Source organism: Microchirus variegatus (genome assembly GCF_963457635.1).
Source record: "Microchirus variegatus genome assembly, chromosome: 20".
In the NCBI taxonomy this organism is placed as follows: Eukaryota; Metazoa; Chordata; class Actinopteri; order Pleuronectiformes; family Soleidae; genus Microchirus; species Microchirus variegatus.
The window spans coordinates 15,042,441-15,061,592 of record NC_139821.1 but is presented as its reverse complement, the minus strand read 5'-3'; the positions used below and the strand labels follow the sequence as shown (position 1 = coordinate 15,061,592).

At 39.4% G+C, this 19,152-nt stretch overlaps 1 protein-coding gene across 1 annotated transcript in view; it reads right to left on the bottom strand.

Moving 5' to 3' along the window:
* Window positions 1–5,397, bottom strand: part of arid2 (AT-rich interactive domain 2) — a 33,274-nt gene extending 27,877 nt beyond the window's left edge. Inside the window, exon 1 of the mRNA XM_083906913.1 lies at window positions 5,276–5,397. The gene's annotated coding sequence lies outside the window, so the exon portion shown is untranslated. The remainder of the gene's footprint in view (window positions 1–5,275) is intronic.
* Between the last annotated feature and the right edge of the window lie 13,755 nt (window positions 5,398–19,152).

Genomic DNA, 19,152 nt, shown 5'->3' with positions numbered 1-19,152 from the left:
AAATTCTGCTGTTTTTCCAGGTCTTTACTATCCTTGGGAAGTCTGTGCAACTGTGTACTGACTCAATGACTGTGCAGCTTTTTCTTGACAGAATTACAGCTCGTGTGTGTTAAATTGGAGTGTTGGACAGTGGGTCTGGCCAGGCCAGGCTGAGAACACGGTTGAGGGTTGCGTCTGAAAAGTTGTGCCATCACTACCTTGCGCTTCAACACAGGACAGGCAAGCAGCGAGTGATTCCTGCGTCACCGAGCTGCCATGTACCACGACACACATCAGCGGTTCACACAGTGAAGTGTAGGCAGCTGTGGAGCTAATGATGTTTTACAAAGGGGTTTCCATTGACAACTTCCATTCAAAAAAATACATTTTATTCTGCCCATGTACTCAACTAATGGTCCTCTAGTATAAGGCTTTGTACATCCAGTGGGCCAGCAAATTTCACTTAAATTTGACTTTGAAACAGGTACATATTTAAATATTCAGATCATTTTCACTGCCTTTTGCCGTAAGAACCCAATTCACTAGAAGGTGTGGTTGCTCTAATATGATTATGTGGTCCCCAAAAGTAATTTATATACAGGCTGTGCGCATTTCCTCATGGATTGTGTTTTTCATCATTTTTCCAGGATATAGTTAACTAGAGCTGCATTATGATCAACAAAGATGTAAAATCTCGCTTTTCATGCAGGGCCTTGAACATCTCTTAAGTCCACACGGCACATCAGATGAGGCAGGGGAATAAAGACTCCGCTAATGCAAGCCAGATCAAAGGCCACTTCATCCAGATGTTTCAGATGAGCAGGAGAATCTACTGGCACACACAATGAAAAGAGCAGCACCGCAAACAAGATGGTAACTGGAACAGTCATGTCCAAGTGTGAAGATTAACACATGCAAAGCAGATCAAGGTGTTGAAATGTGTTTCTTGTGTATAAACTGTGAATTTTATGCTCGTCTTAATTGAAAAAGCACTACAACGTAAAGAACGCCATTAATTCTAACTGCATTCAAATGTGAAAAGATGAGTCGTTACATTCGCAGTCAGTGGACTTTAAATTATTTTTCAATGCCTGCAAACCATTTTCAGCATCGTCTACTTCCATATAAAACTAAACTAGAGAAATTACTTTGCATCAGACTCTATAGTCTTAATGGATAACCCGTGTGACGCATGTGAATTTCTATTTCTCTACCGCCAAGTTTCTTATTCACTTGGTTCAGAAACTCACGTGGCATGGTTTGATATTAGTGAGGGATTTCTGGGGATTTCTATGGCTGTGGAAATTCCACTTAATTCACATTTTACATCAAAATGAAATTCACATTTGAGTTTATGTTACAGACTAACATTACTGACTATGAATCAGTTGCTAAGATACAGGGTTTTTGATTCTTTCTTGCAGGAAAATAAAATCCCAATGCACAATTTCACATGAACAAAAACTCTGATTGCCAGTGTTATGAGGAATTCTGGCCTCAGCAGTGAGGTCACAAGTCAAATACAGTTGAGGAAACCAACTGGTACCAAGGCCTGCGCTAACAGCGAGATAAGTGTAAAACATTCAAATACACAGAAACTTTAAAAAGCGTCAGTGGAGTTGCACCTGCTTCACACAGCTGAGAGGCACAGCTAAAAGTTTGGTCCAAGTATTTAGCCGTTATGAAAATAGCATGTTCCAATCTAAAAAAGAAAGACTGCTATGTAGTGGTTGATTAAGCAGAAAGAGCTGGTGTCACAAGCTTGTTTCTTTTGTGTAAATCACCGTACATAGTAAAAACTGTCCTTGGCAGAAGATCTAGAAGCCTAATGTGCACATAATATAGCACAGATGAGAAGGTAGAATCTAAAACACGACTGAAATCCTTTCAGTAGATCATTCACTGCCATGTTTATTCATCAAATCAATTTTGATTCAAGCGTGCAAAAGGTCCTGTAAATAAAAAATACTCCTCAAAACAAATGTCCGTAGTACTGGGTCACGTTAAAACAACAATCTCCTTATAAAAAGTGTAAAACAAGGCGGAAAACAACTTCCGTTACACATTTCCAACCATGTGTAAAAATCTCATCAAGATAACAACAATAGATGACTTGTGCGTTTAAACTAACACAGAATCTGATCTCCTCCTAGTGAGGATGCAGTGGGAGAAGGCAAACAAAGGTTGAACTGAGGCACCTGTCACCTAACTTGGCTTCTCTGTTAGTTAGTATAGTTCAGAGGAAGAAGTCCCTCACAGGCTGTGGCTGCACCAGATGCCTTATTTCAAAAACACCTCTCATTCACTCTACGAATTACAGCGAGTGCTTGGATGCAATCCACCTCCAAAAGCATAAAACAGTGGACAAAAAACCTATATAGAAAATCATTGTATAAGAGCATCGACTCACAATTATCTAAATCAGTGCAGCCACAGAAAAAATACAACCAGCCTTTCGAAAATAACTAAATCCAGTGAAACAGTAGCATTATGCAGAACATAAATGTATGTCAACTTATGTTCAAAGTCTTCTACCGCATACGTATCGCAACACACACACACAGTGTGTCAACGATGTTGTTTGTTTTCTCATAATACTTTAAAAATAATCAGTGATGTGCAATACATTTTAAGAACCCTTCTAAAACTTCATCATGGTGTATGCAAGCCTCGGTCATGTTTCTTGTTTTCCTTCAACGCTTGCCCTTCATGTTAGCAGCTCTATTGGGCAACATCTTATTTATTGCAAGTCTTTCCGATCAATAATTCCCTCAATCTCATAAACGAAGCTTATTCTCTAATGTGTCACTGTGATTTGATGCCAGTGCTTTGACCTAGAGCGTGAATCCTTCCACCCAAAAGCTGAAATGAAATCAGTGCCGTGAGGTAGGGCCGACAAACACGACACTTTAACAAGTGGAAAACCAGCGTGATAAATGTTTCTGGACAGCTGCGCTCACTTATTATCTGGCGACATTCAGATATCAAATCAGCGGCAGTAGGAGCTGGCACTGAAGTGCTTATTAACCACCTCTGCGTGGGAGGTGCTGACCCACCAGAGCCACATCATGATCTTCCCATTCAATCATAACGGGAAGTTTGGTCAACAGTTGTCCCATCCAATGAGACAACAGTCACAGGTGGGATCCCAGCAATGACACATCCTACCTGCTGTTCTACACTTGCAGAGAAAAAACCCATCAGAATTGGTACTTGGTGCAAGTAGTCAATGTTAAGCTGAGCTTGTTAAAAGGCCTACAATAAAATTCTTGATGTTGATTAAAAGTGTAAAAGGGTTTAAAATGCCTGCAGCAGCTAGAGGTTAATAATCTATTATCACAAACATCTATCTAACTTAAGTGCCCCCAAGTGAGATGCTGATTATGACCCAGCTCCAATGAGTGTATCCAGAGTGTAACTGGCTGTGACCTCTGAACTCCCTGGATGAGGACAAGCTGAAGAATCACTCCGGCAACTATTAAACTGCTAACCCAATTTTTCATGAATAAACTGGGAAAAAGTAACAATTGATTAGAGAAGTAGACTGGAAGGGGTGAGAACTGCCTCTATTATTAGCCTTACCTCACGCAAGACCACTGACACCAAATACGCAGAGCTGACTTTAGATAAACTTAACAATGCATCTCTAAAATATGTCATGAAAAAATACACAGCATGTCGGTTAAGGGAGTCGTCAGGCTCTCCTCATTCATCTCCCAAAATATTTTTCGTAAAAAGATAAGAATTACAGTCATTTTGCTGTTGTGAGTAACAAAGGTGAACGTTTAAATGAAAAACTGAAAGAAAAGATAGACGGCCATGATGTTAATGACTCTACATAATCTTATGCTTCTTGTCAACTGCAGAGCAAAGTATCAACCTACTGGTATTTATAAAGCACTTTCTGACACAAGATAATGGAAACATTAGCTGGTCTGATATGTGCCCTCTTATAAAATACTTTAGAAGCTACACAAAACAGTCAGCTGGCGTTCTACAGGAACAACCATAAGATGAAAAATATCTCTGAATTATGCATTTCATTGAAACTATGAGGAAAGTTTCCCCATCTATCTAGAAAATGCAAGGAAGTTCTGTCCGTCTGGTTATTGCATAACTGCCCAACGGGCCACTTTACAGGCTTCAAATTTGGCAGGTGACTTACTAATAAGGGCACCAGCATGTGTAGTGTTTAGATGAACTATGCAAGATTTCGTTAAAAAAATAATAAAAACAGGAACATATTGAACATGCAGTAAATTAGAAAGTCAGACCACAGAAGTGCAACACCTTTGTGGTGTTTTGGCACTCCAGGGGCGCAAACTCTTATGTATAAGAAAACCTTGTCTCAAGTTGTAAGTAATTTACACAAAATATATAATAGTGTATTCTGGGGGAGGAAGAGGCCTCAAATGCATTAACTTCATTAGCACTGCACAGCGAGCAGACATGTGCCTGAGGTGTTTCTCCACAGCAGCCAATGCTGTCAGACAGTTGTAGTGTATGTGAACTTTTGAGGAGCCACAGGTCTCATGAGCCGTGTACTGTGAGTAATCAAATCGGCCACAACGCTTGCAGCCTGCAAGAGCTTCCATTGAGGGCAAACTTGGCATACATGCACAGATAATTAGGCTCTGCTTGTACCATCAACCAGTGACCCACAATTGCCCCTACAATATCCACGATAGGCTACAAGCATTTCCCCACCATGGAGCTCTAACCCCCCACCCCACACACACACGCACACGCAGGTGCTGCTGATGGGAACAATCGTTGCATGAGGTTTGAGAGTAAAGGGAAAAGGAGTGTAGAGAAAGCAACAACACCACAACCACAGATGCCAGCTGTTGGAGAGAGCTGCTTACAACCAGGCTCCCATCACTGGCAGCTGACTGCGTTTAGATTTGGAAGCTGCCTGCAATTTATGTTAACAACACCCAGAGCTGCACAATGCAAGTTCATCTAAATCAAATGTACTGTGGCTGCACCATTTCCACAGAGAGAAAAAAAACAATAATAAATGAAGACTAGTTATTGTATTCTGCCAAACAATATTAGAGATTTGACTAAATTTGACCATATACACCTCTCATAAAAGATAGATCATACCTGCTTTAATTTATGTGGAAGAGATGCGCGAGTAAAAGTCTCCTGCTCTATGGCAAATGCACACAATATTGTACCACTGCAGCTTAGTAGCAGAGGAGAGTGTAGGCTGACTGCATGTGCACATTTGTAAACATTTCCCACATGCTACCTGAGAGGATAGGAGCTGCTGCATGGCCATGCTACTCACCGAAGGTAGTACTGTTTTAAAGCAAATGCAGCGTTGGAGCAACCTCTGGGAAAGTTAAACTCTTCTCCAAGTTCAATCCATTGGTTTTTGTCAGAGACCTGAAAGGAGGAAATAGGTTCATTAGGAGATTAGATTAAGAAGAAAGACCGGCAACGACAAGAGAAAAAGAGCGGTTAAACTGCAGCCATCTGTTCTGCTACAGGTTCCCCCTCCAACGAGGCAATACTACAATCACCAATCAATAACTTTTTTTAAACTGCTCGAAACACTTAAAATTACTAAACACCCCGTTGTTGTCTTGCAATATCTTTTAAACAATATCGTTGAATTAGCTGCTAGCATAGTGAATCCTATTTACGTTTGGTACATCAGTAAACACAAACTACCTTACTCCCTTGAAGATAATATCGATACAGTTACAGTTACGGCTAGTTAGCACTCAAGCTAACAAGCTAAGTTGACTTTTTTGGCAAATGTGCATTAAAACCCGACGAAGACAAACTCTATTTAAGTGTCTCTGTTTTGAAAAAACTAACGTGTTAGCCTGCGTTTGGTTTTTGGAGTAGCTTTTTGGTTGCCGTTGACTGTATTCACTACATGGGCCTGTGAGGCCTACATTCTGAGATCAGCCATGAAGCCGAAGAAAGATGGCTATGGCGAGAAAGAAAAAGCAAGCTTCCCCCGGCTGGAAACTGCCGGCAAAAGCCCGTGCGACACGCTGCGTCCTCCGCGGTGTATCCCGAGGCCGGGCTCTGTGCCGGTAATCGATGTTAAACGTGCCCGCTAATTTTGAGTCGCTCCAACTGCACTCTGACTCCGAGCGGTCGGACTCTCCGATTCAAACCACACAACAAACACAAGCCACCACATTGCATAGAGATACACTGCAAACTAGCACAAGGCCAACGTCGAGCCACTAACGCTGTTTATTCACACGGTTTACGCTTGCACCGGGTTTCACACACGGAGTTGTAGAGTGATCCACGGAGGAGTCCACGGACGGCAGAGTGTGGAGAAAAATCCACTTTTAGTTCCCACTCACCTTAGCAAATCCACCTAAGGAGACGACTCTGATATAGAGAGTATTCAGATCCAGCTCTTTCCCACCCACGATAGGAATCTTCTTAAACGGTGTTCTGGAGGGATAACACACGAAATAAATGCACAAACACTTAATAAACAGTTTTGCTTTAGTCACAGTCTGGGGCAATTCAAATTTAAAGTTATATTTCTTGGTAATAAAGACGCCCCAATCTCACCCTCTGCTCTGGTGGAATTGCCGCAGCTCGTCCAGGAAAGCCTGTCCTTTCCTTCGCTGATCTAGTAGATTTTTCCCCGTCGAATTTGCCATTGTTTTTGCACGCAAAGACGTTTAAAGCCCACTTCAGTCGCTTCTTAAGACACCAAGGATCCCATACTCCGCCGGCGCTCAGTCATTCGCGAAGCTGAGTGTTTAAAAAGTTAAAGAAATAGCTGATAGCAAGAAGAGCGGCAGCTCGCTAATAAAGACTGATGCACACAGAAAGCCAGCCCGATTCAAGCCCGGACTAAGTTCCAACGAGCCGTCACAAATACGAGCGATTTACCCGCGGATGAGGAACGGCATGACGGAAGGTGTTGAATTAATGCTTTTGGTCGCGGTTGTGTTCGTCTGGAGTGGTTTGACAGTGTGTTACGGACGCGGCTCCGAGGCTATCGCACACACTGTAGAGCGGCAGAGGGATCCAGTTCTCAGACAAAAAGATGTGGAGGCCGCGAGCCCGGCCTGCCATGCGTGCAGCGCCCTCTGCGGCCACCGGCGGCACTGCACCGTCCAGAGCTGAGCGGGTGTTGGAACAATAGAGACTGTTTTCTTTTTTAGGGACCGTCTGACAACTCGCCTCTCTGTTAGGAAAACGGGTCAGGAGGTACTTGGAAATGTCCCATGGGGGGAGGGGGATAACACTAATTAACATAGGTTCCTTGTTATCACCCAAAAGGCGAGTAATGGAGGGCAACCATGTGCTTTACTGGTAACATGCTGTTTCAAAGGCTGACAAAATAAACTTAGAATATTTGTAACTGCCATCAAAGTAAGTGTCACAACTTCCTGTTATCAGTTAATAATTACTGTGTAACGAATGTATAATTACAAAGCCAAAAACACAGGAATATTTTCAAAGATGATAAAGATAAGTTAAACCAACACATACCATGCATTGTTATAATACAATTATTTTCAATCCACTTCCCCACAAAGTATACTCTTGTGAATATGTAGTTACTGTTTACAGGTAACCTATTTTGTGATGAACTAAATGCAACAGTTTTTAGTGCTACATAAGTGCTCTGTTTTTTTTCAATAACAATATATATTGAAATATAATTTTCTTCAATCTCTATATAACAAAGGTTCAATATATATTGAAATATAATTTTCTTCAATCTCTATATAAAGGTTCAAGATATATATCACCAAAATTGTTTTTTTTTTCAACTTCCAAAACTTAAAATGTATCTAATTATGTGGCATTGTCTGAAACATGTTTATCTTGATAACATGTTTGATAATATCACCCTACAGCTAATGTATTATTCATGTGCATGTCTGCATATATCTATCTTACATTGATGACCATGTGCCTTATAATTGTCATGTTTCCTTGATAATGTATTTAGTTTAACTAATTGGAATTATTTTACGTGTCATTTCAACCTTAACACTATTATAATGGAGTTGTCACAATGACATCGAATTAGAAATCTCATCATAACAACATAAGTGAATGCTTGATTAGTTGATGTACAGGTCTGTAATGTTTTTATTTTGGTGGAATAAAATACAGCAAATATGTCTATGTCAATTCAAAAATAGAGATGGCTACACTCCTGTGACTGTGTCTGTACAAGCACAGGTTTTATTTTTTATTATTATTATTATTAAGTTTTTACGGTTTAAATATCATCATGATCATTTATAAATATTTTTTATAATATTTTTTTATATAACAGTTTGTGGCTGTGAAGTTTTAAAACGCAGATACTAGCTACCCCTATCCCTTGCTGACCACTTCAAAATGACTTTTATCTCTCGGGATCATTGGAAATTAGTCCTGATCCCTTTTCTCTCTGACTGCCAAGCGGATATCTTCTTGATGGGGTTACATTCAACCATTACACGTACCCCTTTGCTCAATGAAAAACCTGTCACAAAATGGCGGAGACGTACGTTAGCAGACCCCATTTTGAGGAATTGACACTAGACAGCGGAACAGAGTGTGTCCGTGGTTGTGGTTTTCACACAGTGCTCTTTTTTTGCAAACAAATTGTGGAACATCGGAGTTCACCTCACGCCTGTTTGGGCTCTGCACCCGTCAGCCGAATTCTGGGCTAACGAGTCGGTCGTGCGCTAGCTAGCTCACTAGCCTAGCAACTTTTAGTCAACTTCACGATAAAACCATGGATATGTTTCGACGAGTTTATGTTGACCCACATACCCGACGACATCTCGCAGGCGAATTCATGTAGTGTTTGGTGTCGATATACAACAATACAGCTTTTTAAAATGAGCGTTGCGTGGTTTGGACGCTAGCTTTGTCGGCGGCTCACACTAGCGAGTCGGATTTCAATCCCTTATTAACACTTAGATTACTAACCAGGTTACAACTGAATCCCAACAGACGCTTTCACGTCGAATATACCATCACAGTTGTCACAATGGGATGTTTTTAATATCAAATACTAAACGCTCTTATCTTGAAATTGATCTAGTTTAGTGTTTTAGGACCGCTTTGAGGGACTGCGATTCTGTGGCTAATGGTTAAATAGGGTATGCTAGTTAGCCGCCTTGTGCGCACATCTTCGCTTAGTATGTTTCACCCTTTTGGTAAATGTCCACGGTTTTGACTGTCCACGAGCTAAGACCACTATTAGCTCATCTTTAGGATATTAGTGTCCATTTAATGACTTCATGTTTGTGTGCGGTTTGTTACAATATTTAAGGAAGGCTGTGGTGAACGCAATCTGTAATGCGGACCAGCGTTGATTTGTGAGTGTTTTTTATCAAACAGTAAGCCTTGAAATTAATTTTAATTTACTCACTGCCTTTGTAGTCCAGTGAAAGTTACAGCTTCTCATTTACAGCTCCATTAAAAGCAAAACACGTTATTGTGTGTTGCATTTATACCTCTCCTCCAATGCACTGTATATGATTTCATATGTTAGCAATAAAAGTAATTAAAAAAAATTACAGTTGTATACTTGAACCAGTCATGCAAACTACTCCATTGTGAGTGCTTAACTATCATATTGCATGCTTATTCTGCATACATGGGCATGCTCTTCTTCGTTAATGTTGGGGGATATACTGTATTTTCATTTCAGCTATCATTCTGGTGCATATAACAAACAATTATACACTGTGGATCGATTGCAGCCGTTGTGCTAAAACTACATGTAGTTGACTTGCATGCAAGTTTTATTTTGCTTTTATTGTCAGACCTACAACAAAATATTACTTAAAAAGCATGGGTACAGCATATACCATATGTCAGGCATGGAATTGCTGTAGCATCTAAGGTTAAGGGCTGCAAAAATGTGATATATTTTTTTTTACAGGAGATTTCCCTGTAACTTAATTCATAGCATCCTGACAATTAAATGAACGATGGACTGTGGACAATGCTTACCTACAGTATATATTGCCCTAATATCAATAATTATAGTTTTGTGTTGTTATTATATGCTTCAAAGTCACTAAATGCCCCAACTGAGTCCTTTACATTGTATTGAAAATGAGTACTGAAAAATATTGAACTTCTCTGTCCTTTAACAGCTTTGTTGCCACCCATGCATTGTGTGCGAAAGTGATGAGTAGTGTGCAGTGACTGTAAATGTGCACTTGGCGGCTGCACGTTCAGTTATGCCATCATGCTAAGGTCCTTATCTGATGTGACAGCAAGGCCTCTCGTGGCATATGGTGCAAACGGGGCCAGTGAGCCCAAGCTGCCACCAAGCACCCAGACAAAAGACCCCAGTGGGAGGCTAACTACACGTATAACCTCCTTTTACACCTCCCTGCAGCTTCCTCCTGAGCTCCGTGTCTCTGCAGCATTGTGGGGGCTGAGTTATTTGTTGGAAAGTGGCTCCATCTCCTGGCTCATGAGTGTCATGTATGGAGGGAATATGATGGATTCACCTCATTTCCTTAGGAACACACTGTACTAGGAGGATCAGTTGAGAGATTTTAAGTAGGAGTCAGTCACAGTTGGATTAAGATGCATGCTTGAAGATTAGACGAGAGGAGGGAGCAGTGGGTGGTAGATAATGATCCTAATACAACTGGAAGTTATGCAGCACAGCTTCACTGAGTTCTGTTCTTAAGTTCTTTTCTTTACTCAAAGCTTTTAATATCTTGCCAGTAGTATTTGTGTTGACAGTGCCTGATGATTAAACATTTAGAATCAATGAATCAGATTCATTTGAGTGTAATGTAATCTTATTTATGTAGTGTTATTATTATACAGACCAGCGACTGATGCCTTTAAAAAGTGTTATCAAAGTAGGAAAAGTTTCCCCATCACATACATTGCATACATTGAAATGAGCGCCAATGAGTTTGAATGACCACATTTATCTGTGATGGTGTACAACGTTCTCTATTGTTTTGTATATTTTGTTGCCGAACAAGCCACTGCTTGGGCTTCATGGTACCAAACTGATAAGGGCCTAGAATTTAATCTCCATAGAAAATCATGTCTCCTATCTTTATTTGTCAGATACAAACTGTAGGCTATGCCACTGCAGGTCATATTGACCTCAAGGCTGATGAATCAACTCAACAACGCAGACTCCAAACCTCGTGAACTCTCTTCGTTTATTAGGTTTGTCATGGTTGATGTTAGGTTTGTCAAATGATGTAACATTTCGGTCATTTTCACTACACATACTGTTCTAATCTTTTGTTTGCTGTCAATTCTTTTTTTAAAAATATTTCCATTTAATTCAAATGGTGCAACTTCCCATATGTTGCAGTTTACAGTTTTTCCATCTAAATCTTATTTTTGTAAACAATCACTGTAATACATATTCAAAATACATATGGTATACATACTTTACACACACACAAACACACATATATATATGTGTTTACACCATTTACATTGATCATGTTTATGATTATGGCTTCATGACTTGTGTTTCCTCGTAATAACAAAACAAATAAGGAGCATAATATAACAAAAATATAAATAGCAACAAATTAACACCATTGATGTTCACTAAATCCTTCTGACACATTCAGGCTCTCGCCCTGTGAGTCTATAATATCAGCACTTTAATCCAACATTATGTTTGAAGACGTCTATCACTCCAGCTGTCATGATTTCACAGTTACTGTCAGGCTCTCGTGTTTCAGTTTCAACCTCCGATCACTAGGTGGCACTTGTGTCTAAAGGATGTGAGGGGACTGTGTGAATCCCCTTTTTGCTCTGTATTTTGTGCACTTTTTGTGTTCTCTATTACAGAAGTGTGACAGCATGGCTGTGTGCTGTTCGGCTGTCATTGTTCACGACTCACGAGACATTTGAGGGTCTCAGCAGTGAACATGCCATTGGCCCTTCAGTTACATAAGTTAAAAACAGAACTTTTTTCTGAAGAAATTGCAATTATGTTGTTATTGTCTCTCTTCTATTATTTTGTATAGCACTTTGGTGGTTGTTTTAAAGTACATTACAATAAAGTTGGATTGGACTATTTGGAGCAAAAACAATATTAATATTATGTTTGTATACATGAGGATTAAAAGGATTTCATTTATTCTGAGAGCATAATGGAAGAAAAGCTAGTATTTGTTGAATCTCTCGCAGAGTCTGATCCAACATTGTTGTGATTGTGATCCAATCCAATGGCTCTCACTTGTCTAACAGGGCCTCTGTTCCATTCAACAAGGCCTTGGAGCTGGTGCATGTAACAGAATACGGACGTTGTTTATGCCCGTAATCGCCCCCATGTTTTTAATTTAAACCTACAAAAAGTCCACATACCTGCCGTGAAAAGACTGACCACAAAGTGAAGTCATTTGTGTCAGATATAACTAATAAAATTAACAAAATTGGAAACATGGCTGTCTTATGAAGTATAGACAATCAGGTGGGCAACAGGAAATTTATTTTGGTCCCCATTCAAATGAACCGTATTTTATTTTCTAGCCTATTAAATAACATACTTTAAATGAAGCTGCGATTCTTTTATCAAACACATATACAGCTCTTGCTCTTGTCATGATTTATCTTGTACAGTGGGTTGTGATCGTTTATCATATTTACAAAGTGGGTCCTCATATATATAAAGTTTGGCAAACACTTTGGCTGTACTCTACTTTTACTACAAAGCACCAAGTGGCATACGACCCCATTTGCTTGCATATGCTAATGTTTCCTTTCACATTACAAAATAAATGCAACTGACAATGTTCTCTTTCCATTAAAAGCTGCTTCCTTTTTGTTTAAAACACAACTCTGTCGATCGCTGCCACGCATTATTTTGCCACAATTTTTTCATGATGAGGTGGCAAGTAACGTTTCCTCCTGATGACTCTTCCACGGAGTCTGTGTGCAGCACCGCGCCACTATTGCAGAGTCAGATGAAGTGTGTCAAGCGTGGCTCGTTTGCAGGGTTTTATGTTGCATGTTAGCACTTTTATAAGAAGGTTGTTTCTGTCCCCCGCTGTCTTGCGTTAACTGCCACTTTCAGACGCTAAAAACAAAACTTTTTCTATAGCTTGACCTGCTCTGTCGATAATTGAATCTTCATTTTCAGATCATCAGTCTCCTGCTTTGAGGGGTTCATTGTTGTTGAGTGATAACACAAGGTTCTGAAGAGTCAGAGCATCAGCTGACAGTGAATAATGACCTGCCTGAGTCAATTAAGGCCTAACGAGATAATGGACAAACAAGGCTGCACAAACTTTTGCACACGCGTCATTCACTTTTATAATATTTATTTACTTTCTATTGTTTACTTCATAAAAAAAACAAACAGTGAAAAGAGCTCATTATGATGTGGGTTTTTAGTTGTTTGTGTTTCCTAGGCTCCAACAACAGAAGAATATCCAGTTTCCGGCAGCTTCAGAAGGTCAGCTGGCAGGGACTCAGCAGCTGGAGGGCTGCCTTGTTTCCTGTAGTATTTATAACAAGAAAAGGGTTGTAGTAGGGGCTGCCATGGTTTCACTCCACAATGGCGAGGGTGCGGCTGAAACTCAACACAAACCTGTCCTCCCTCCCCCTCACGAGACCATGAAAAGCCCCTGAAGAGATACATGGTGGTAAAAGGACTCATCCTCCCTCTTGTACTCCATATAGGACAATGTCATGTATTTGATGGGTCAGATATGTCTATGGAGACACTGTGGTTGTCACTTCTATCACTGCTTTGACAGGCAGAGGTGTCCCCAAGAATTGGGCCATTAAAACCTCTATCTCAATATGCACATTAATAAGAAACAGAACAGAAAACGTGAATTGAGCAGGAGGGACAATGGGGACACACCTCACTTGTTTTAATCAATTTCATGCAGCCCGCAACTTAAAATCAACTTATGAGTTATTTTGTTTTAATTTTATTATACATCATTCCAAAGCAAAACCCTCTTATTTTGGGAAATATGGTCACCAATATCATTATTGTGATGTAATTATGGAATATTGTGACATCATTTTAAGCTAATAATACTGAGTAGTTGTGTTAAATTTAACATTTTAATTAATAAGCTCACGTGCTTACTATGTTGATTGACCCTTAGAGCTGTTTGTGTCACAATGTGGTAGACTTTAAAACTAATTTGTTTGCCTGTTTTATGTTTTTTTCTATATAGGGATATTTCCTCCTCACATTTTCTATCCAGTTTTCATTTTCAATCTAAACTTCTTCTGACTTCAGATGCTATATTATAGACGCTGCACAGATCCAGTTTAGATCATTTCATTGATTTGACAGCTATAATAATTTACTACAAAGTCAGAATTTACACTCTAAGCATAGGAGAATGTGAAAATGTATCATGTCTTGGTGCAGGAGAATGTACAGTAGAATACAGTGCCATGAGAACACAACTAAATAGGTAGAGTAGCATCAATAGGTTAAGTTAAACTTTATTATCCAGAATGTGGAGAACCATAAAAACATGAATAACAAATACAAGATAAGACAATGATTTTCAAGAAAGACAATAACACTTGAGGGACTGGACATACATTACTGTCAGTCCATTTCAGTTTAATTCCAGGTGAAGTGAATTGCACCTGGTTTGTCTAATTCCATCAACGTGCTAAGATGTAAATGGCCATAATCTGGCATAGTTACATGATTTTCATAAATGAGCAATGTCTCGTTCTTTAAATGAATACATAAATGTGACATGTGACAACTGTCAATGCCAAGCCATCATTTCTTCAAAGTCGACAAAACTGAAAAATAAACACATTCATTTATTTCTTAACTTATATCATCATATCATTCATAAAATCCTTTAACAATCCAAGAGTGTATGGCTGGCTTTATTTATTGTCTTGTATATTGTTGTTATGAATGAATATTCACCATTCAGTAAAATGACACTCAGGTGAATCACTGACTCCGCCCCCCGGCGCAGGGAGCGCTCTGATTGGCTGTTTCGAACAGCGCTTCTGACACAAACTCTACAGTCAGTGCGTGGAGCAGCAGTGGAGAACGTGAGTAACTCCTCACTCTAACCGGAGTAACATTCAAGTTTTCCACCAGGAAAAAACGACCGAAAAGCAACAAAACGGGTCCAGACTTTGTGCTTGAAGACTTTTATCTCGTCAGTGTTCCTGGTAAGTGTTAAACTTTTACCTCGCTTGAGATAATTTTGTCTGAGGGGAGAGTTCGTTGATCCGTAAGTGCAGCGGTTTGCTCCCGTTTCTGTCCCAAAATCCATGAGGGAGCCTCGTGGAAGCTGTTGACGTGGAAAATACTCACTATTATTGTGAATAACCCACGTGTCCCGCATGTTCTTAAACATAAATAGTCGTGTGAAATGTAGAAAACTGTCAAGGCAAGCTGCCAGGAATTTGAAATGGAAACGGTCTGAGGTGACGCATAGATTTTCCAAATTGTTAAAAACAGTCTTTAATGTTGTTTAGAGTTTGATAAAAGCGGATGTGTACGTTTTTATATGAACCCCAACTCTCAAAATAACCAAAAACTTTGACTGACTTTTCACTCGAGCCTCAAACCAGTTTAAAGGGTGCAGGTGCAGTGTGAACCAGATTTAAACCAGTTCACATAAGTCTGGACAGATGTCAGTGTTGTGTCATGGCAGGTTAATTGAATCAGTTTACAGGTAGATATGGTAAATGTAACCCGGCTGTTGGATTATAAGTGAGCGATGTCTTTATGATTAAGGGTTTGGTATATGGAATGATAATTTGAAATGATTGTGCATTGTGATGAAAATCTCCTACAATAATCTACCCATGGTGAGTCAACTTAAATATAGTCCTAGTGATTCATGTTAAGAGCCACAAGGGGATTTATTTAAAGCCTCCGTGTGTAATTTGTTGGTGTTTTTGTTAACCTTTCTGTTACCATCCTGTCGCCACCAATGGGATTTGGCATGCATACTTCTCTTGAAGTTGACGATATTTAGAAAATTCAAAAACTATGGACCCTCGTGACCTTCATGTGGAGGATAAAGTGGTAGAAGATGGATGGATGGGATACTGGCCTGATTATCATGATGGTCATAAGGGGTTAATCTGAAAACAGTCAAGCAAAACTATCAGACCTGACTGATGCAGTGTTTGTGTGCATTGCAGTGCAGTGCAACATTGATTTAATTAATTCATCAGTATTTTTTTTTCAAATCTGTGAGATTGAGAAATGTATTTTATGAAATCCTAATAGCTGTGAATCAAATTAAACTAGATCTTGGACATATTCTTACATTAAAGGCACCACATGTAAGAATGTGGCCAAAAAGGGTTACTACACTCAAATTCAAAACACAGAGGTCTTTCAGGTTTCGTTTTCTCCGCCATTGTAGCTCAGACGTAACTGGCAGCCTGTGGTTGCTCGGTAGCTGAGACTCTACTGACTGCAATGATTGGTAGACGGTGGTAGGGGGCGCCACATGCCAAAACATGATTTCAAAACGTAAACATGATATATGTCTGCAAAATATTTTTTTAATGCGAATATTTTGTCTGTACTGTTGTTGTTGGTCAATTCAGTTTGTTATATGAATATTATTCCCGAGTCTCTGTGACATATTAGGAGGATTTTATGGCCAGTTGCTTTAGATTTATTACACAATGCACCTTTAATAAAAAATAAAAAATAGTTTTAGTTTTCAAAGAATATTTGTTTATAATTATCACAAGATTCTCCTGTATTGCAGTTATATTGGTCAGAATAAATATGACAGGAAATTTCCATACATTCATGTTTTCCTGTTTGAGGAAAGAGATGAAGTCCAGGGGGAACAGCTGCTTCCTGCAAAGAGGGGTTCAACAGTAAAATCCTCTTCACACTCAGGTCATAAGTTTATAGAGATGACAAGGATTTTTATTAGTATTTAATGCCACAATGGCAATATTACATTTTTTGACCTTGAGAAAAGAAGAATTGACATTTAACATTGACATTTTATTTAGACTGTTTTATTCTCCTGTTCAGAACAATAGCTTGTCTGTTTCCCCAAAGCACTTATCCTACCTTTGCACTTCATGGTACAGACCAAAGTAAACAAATACAGTATGTTTCAGGGATGCCACTGACTAGTCCCTAATGAATAGGTTCCCCTATATGAGTAGCAACCCCAATTCCAGCTATCTTCATAATCTCCATCTGCTTGATCTCTGGCATCAGGCCTTGTGTTATTGGACCTGCTGCAGCTCATGCAAGGAGTTACACACACACACACACACACACACACACACACACACACACACACACACACACACACACACACACACACACACACACACACACACACACGCCTCCTGTAAGCTGTATCCTGAATAAATGAGGGGTAATCCAAGATTTCATTATCATCTCCTTTGTGTCCACACATGCGGCATCAAAAGCCCATATGTCTCCATGTGCATTTTTAACTCATTAAGTCTTCTTTTTGTGCCTCTGTGTGTGTGGTAATATAGTGCTTATACATGGCAATTGTGCGAAGGGATTAAAATTATTATCTGCACTTAAATATTTAAAGGTACAATAGACATGATTGTTTGAGCATTATTGTGGTCAAAAAGAAAATCTATCATGACATTTTAATGTACTGTAAATCAAGCAGTCAGAGTGGGAGTAGGATGCTCCGATCAGCTGTTCCATTACACCAACTCTGCATCCAGGACTTTTGTTGTGCTGCAGCTGCAAAGAAACCTAAAAAACAGGATAGATTGTAAAAGAGAGTTGGACAGCAAATGCAATGAAACGTGTCAGAATCGGCAGTTTCCAAAATGTAGAGATCGTTTATGAAACAAGTGAATGGTTATGTGTTTATCTGTTTGAAATAGATCAGGAGAACAGAGAACCTTGATCCCAAAACATTAATGAGACTACCCTTTGCTCAGTAATCCTGCCTGCATCAGCTTTAATCATGTCTTAATGAAGAATAGACCATTGTATTTAAATCAGACATTGATCAAAGTCGTTTCCTCTTAAATCTTTGTTTTATTTTTCAAGCTTAATAATTTGTTTTTTTTAGTCATCCATTAAACCAACTCCTGTCATACTGTTGGATTTAGGACACACTGAGCCAGTTGAACTCAAACTTATCTCAGTCATGTGGATTTTCACTGAAGCTCCTGCGGTTCATGACACTGAAAACAGTGACATGATCAGTAGAAACAGTGACTGGGGTTCATGTCATGGACTGAGTACAGCTCTTCATAACTGATGCCATTTCCAATCATTGAAATTCTGATATGGAGGCTGGTTCATTAAAGTGATGGCAGGATGTTAGTGTGTTTGATATTAAACAATTTATTATTATATTAAGTCAGACTAACCCATATGGTCGGTAGTGCAACTGCTTGTACAAATTCAGGTAGATCAGAGTTGGACTCAACATTACCACCCCCGCTTAAACCTGTAAATAATAGAGTAGGGCTTTTATTTTCATGATCGCTTAATCTGTTGATTATTGTCTTGATCGATCGAGTAATCACTTGGTCCATAAAATGTCAGAAAATTTTGATGAGAGTTTCTCAAAACCTGGAAATGCTCATGTTCTCAAATGTCTTGTTTTGTCCACAAACCAAAATATTTGTTGTTATTTTGGAGCAAAGAAACGAGAAAATATTTACATTTAATTGATCAGTCAATTAATCGAGTAATTGTTTTAGCGCTATAATAGAGGAGACGGTTAGACAGAAGGACAAGACAACAGTGACAAAAACATGGCAAGTTATTTATTCTGGTATGTTGTTTTTGGGCTGCGAGTATACCGATTTTATTTAAGAATTGAATAGTTTAATATTCACGGATGGCAGGAAGACTCTGAATGGTGCTCAAAATGCTAATATCTAGCCACAAGCTGAATTGGTAACCACCTCATACTATAACAAGCTGTAAGGGGGCGTGTTGCCCTCTAGCACAGCGGAGGCAGACACACTTCATTCAACTAATCGATTCCTCACTAGTGCTTGAATACTGGCTTAAGGACAGTGTTTCAGTTGAACAGCGTAGTCGATGGACTTAATTGTGCATGGAAACAAACAGAGTGAAGATCCAAAGGAGCCTCTGTTTTCCCCCACCATGTAGCGCTGGTAAGGCTGATTAAGGTGAAAGGGCTTTTAAATCCCACCCCTCACCCATCCACCCCACACGCACTAACCAGGATTATTATTTGACAAAAACAACGTGAC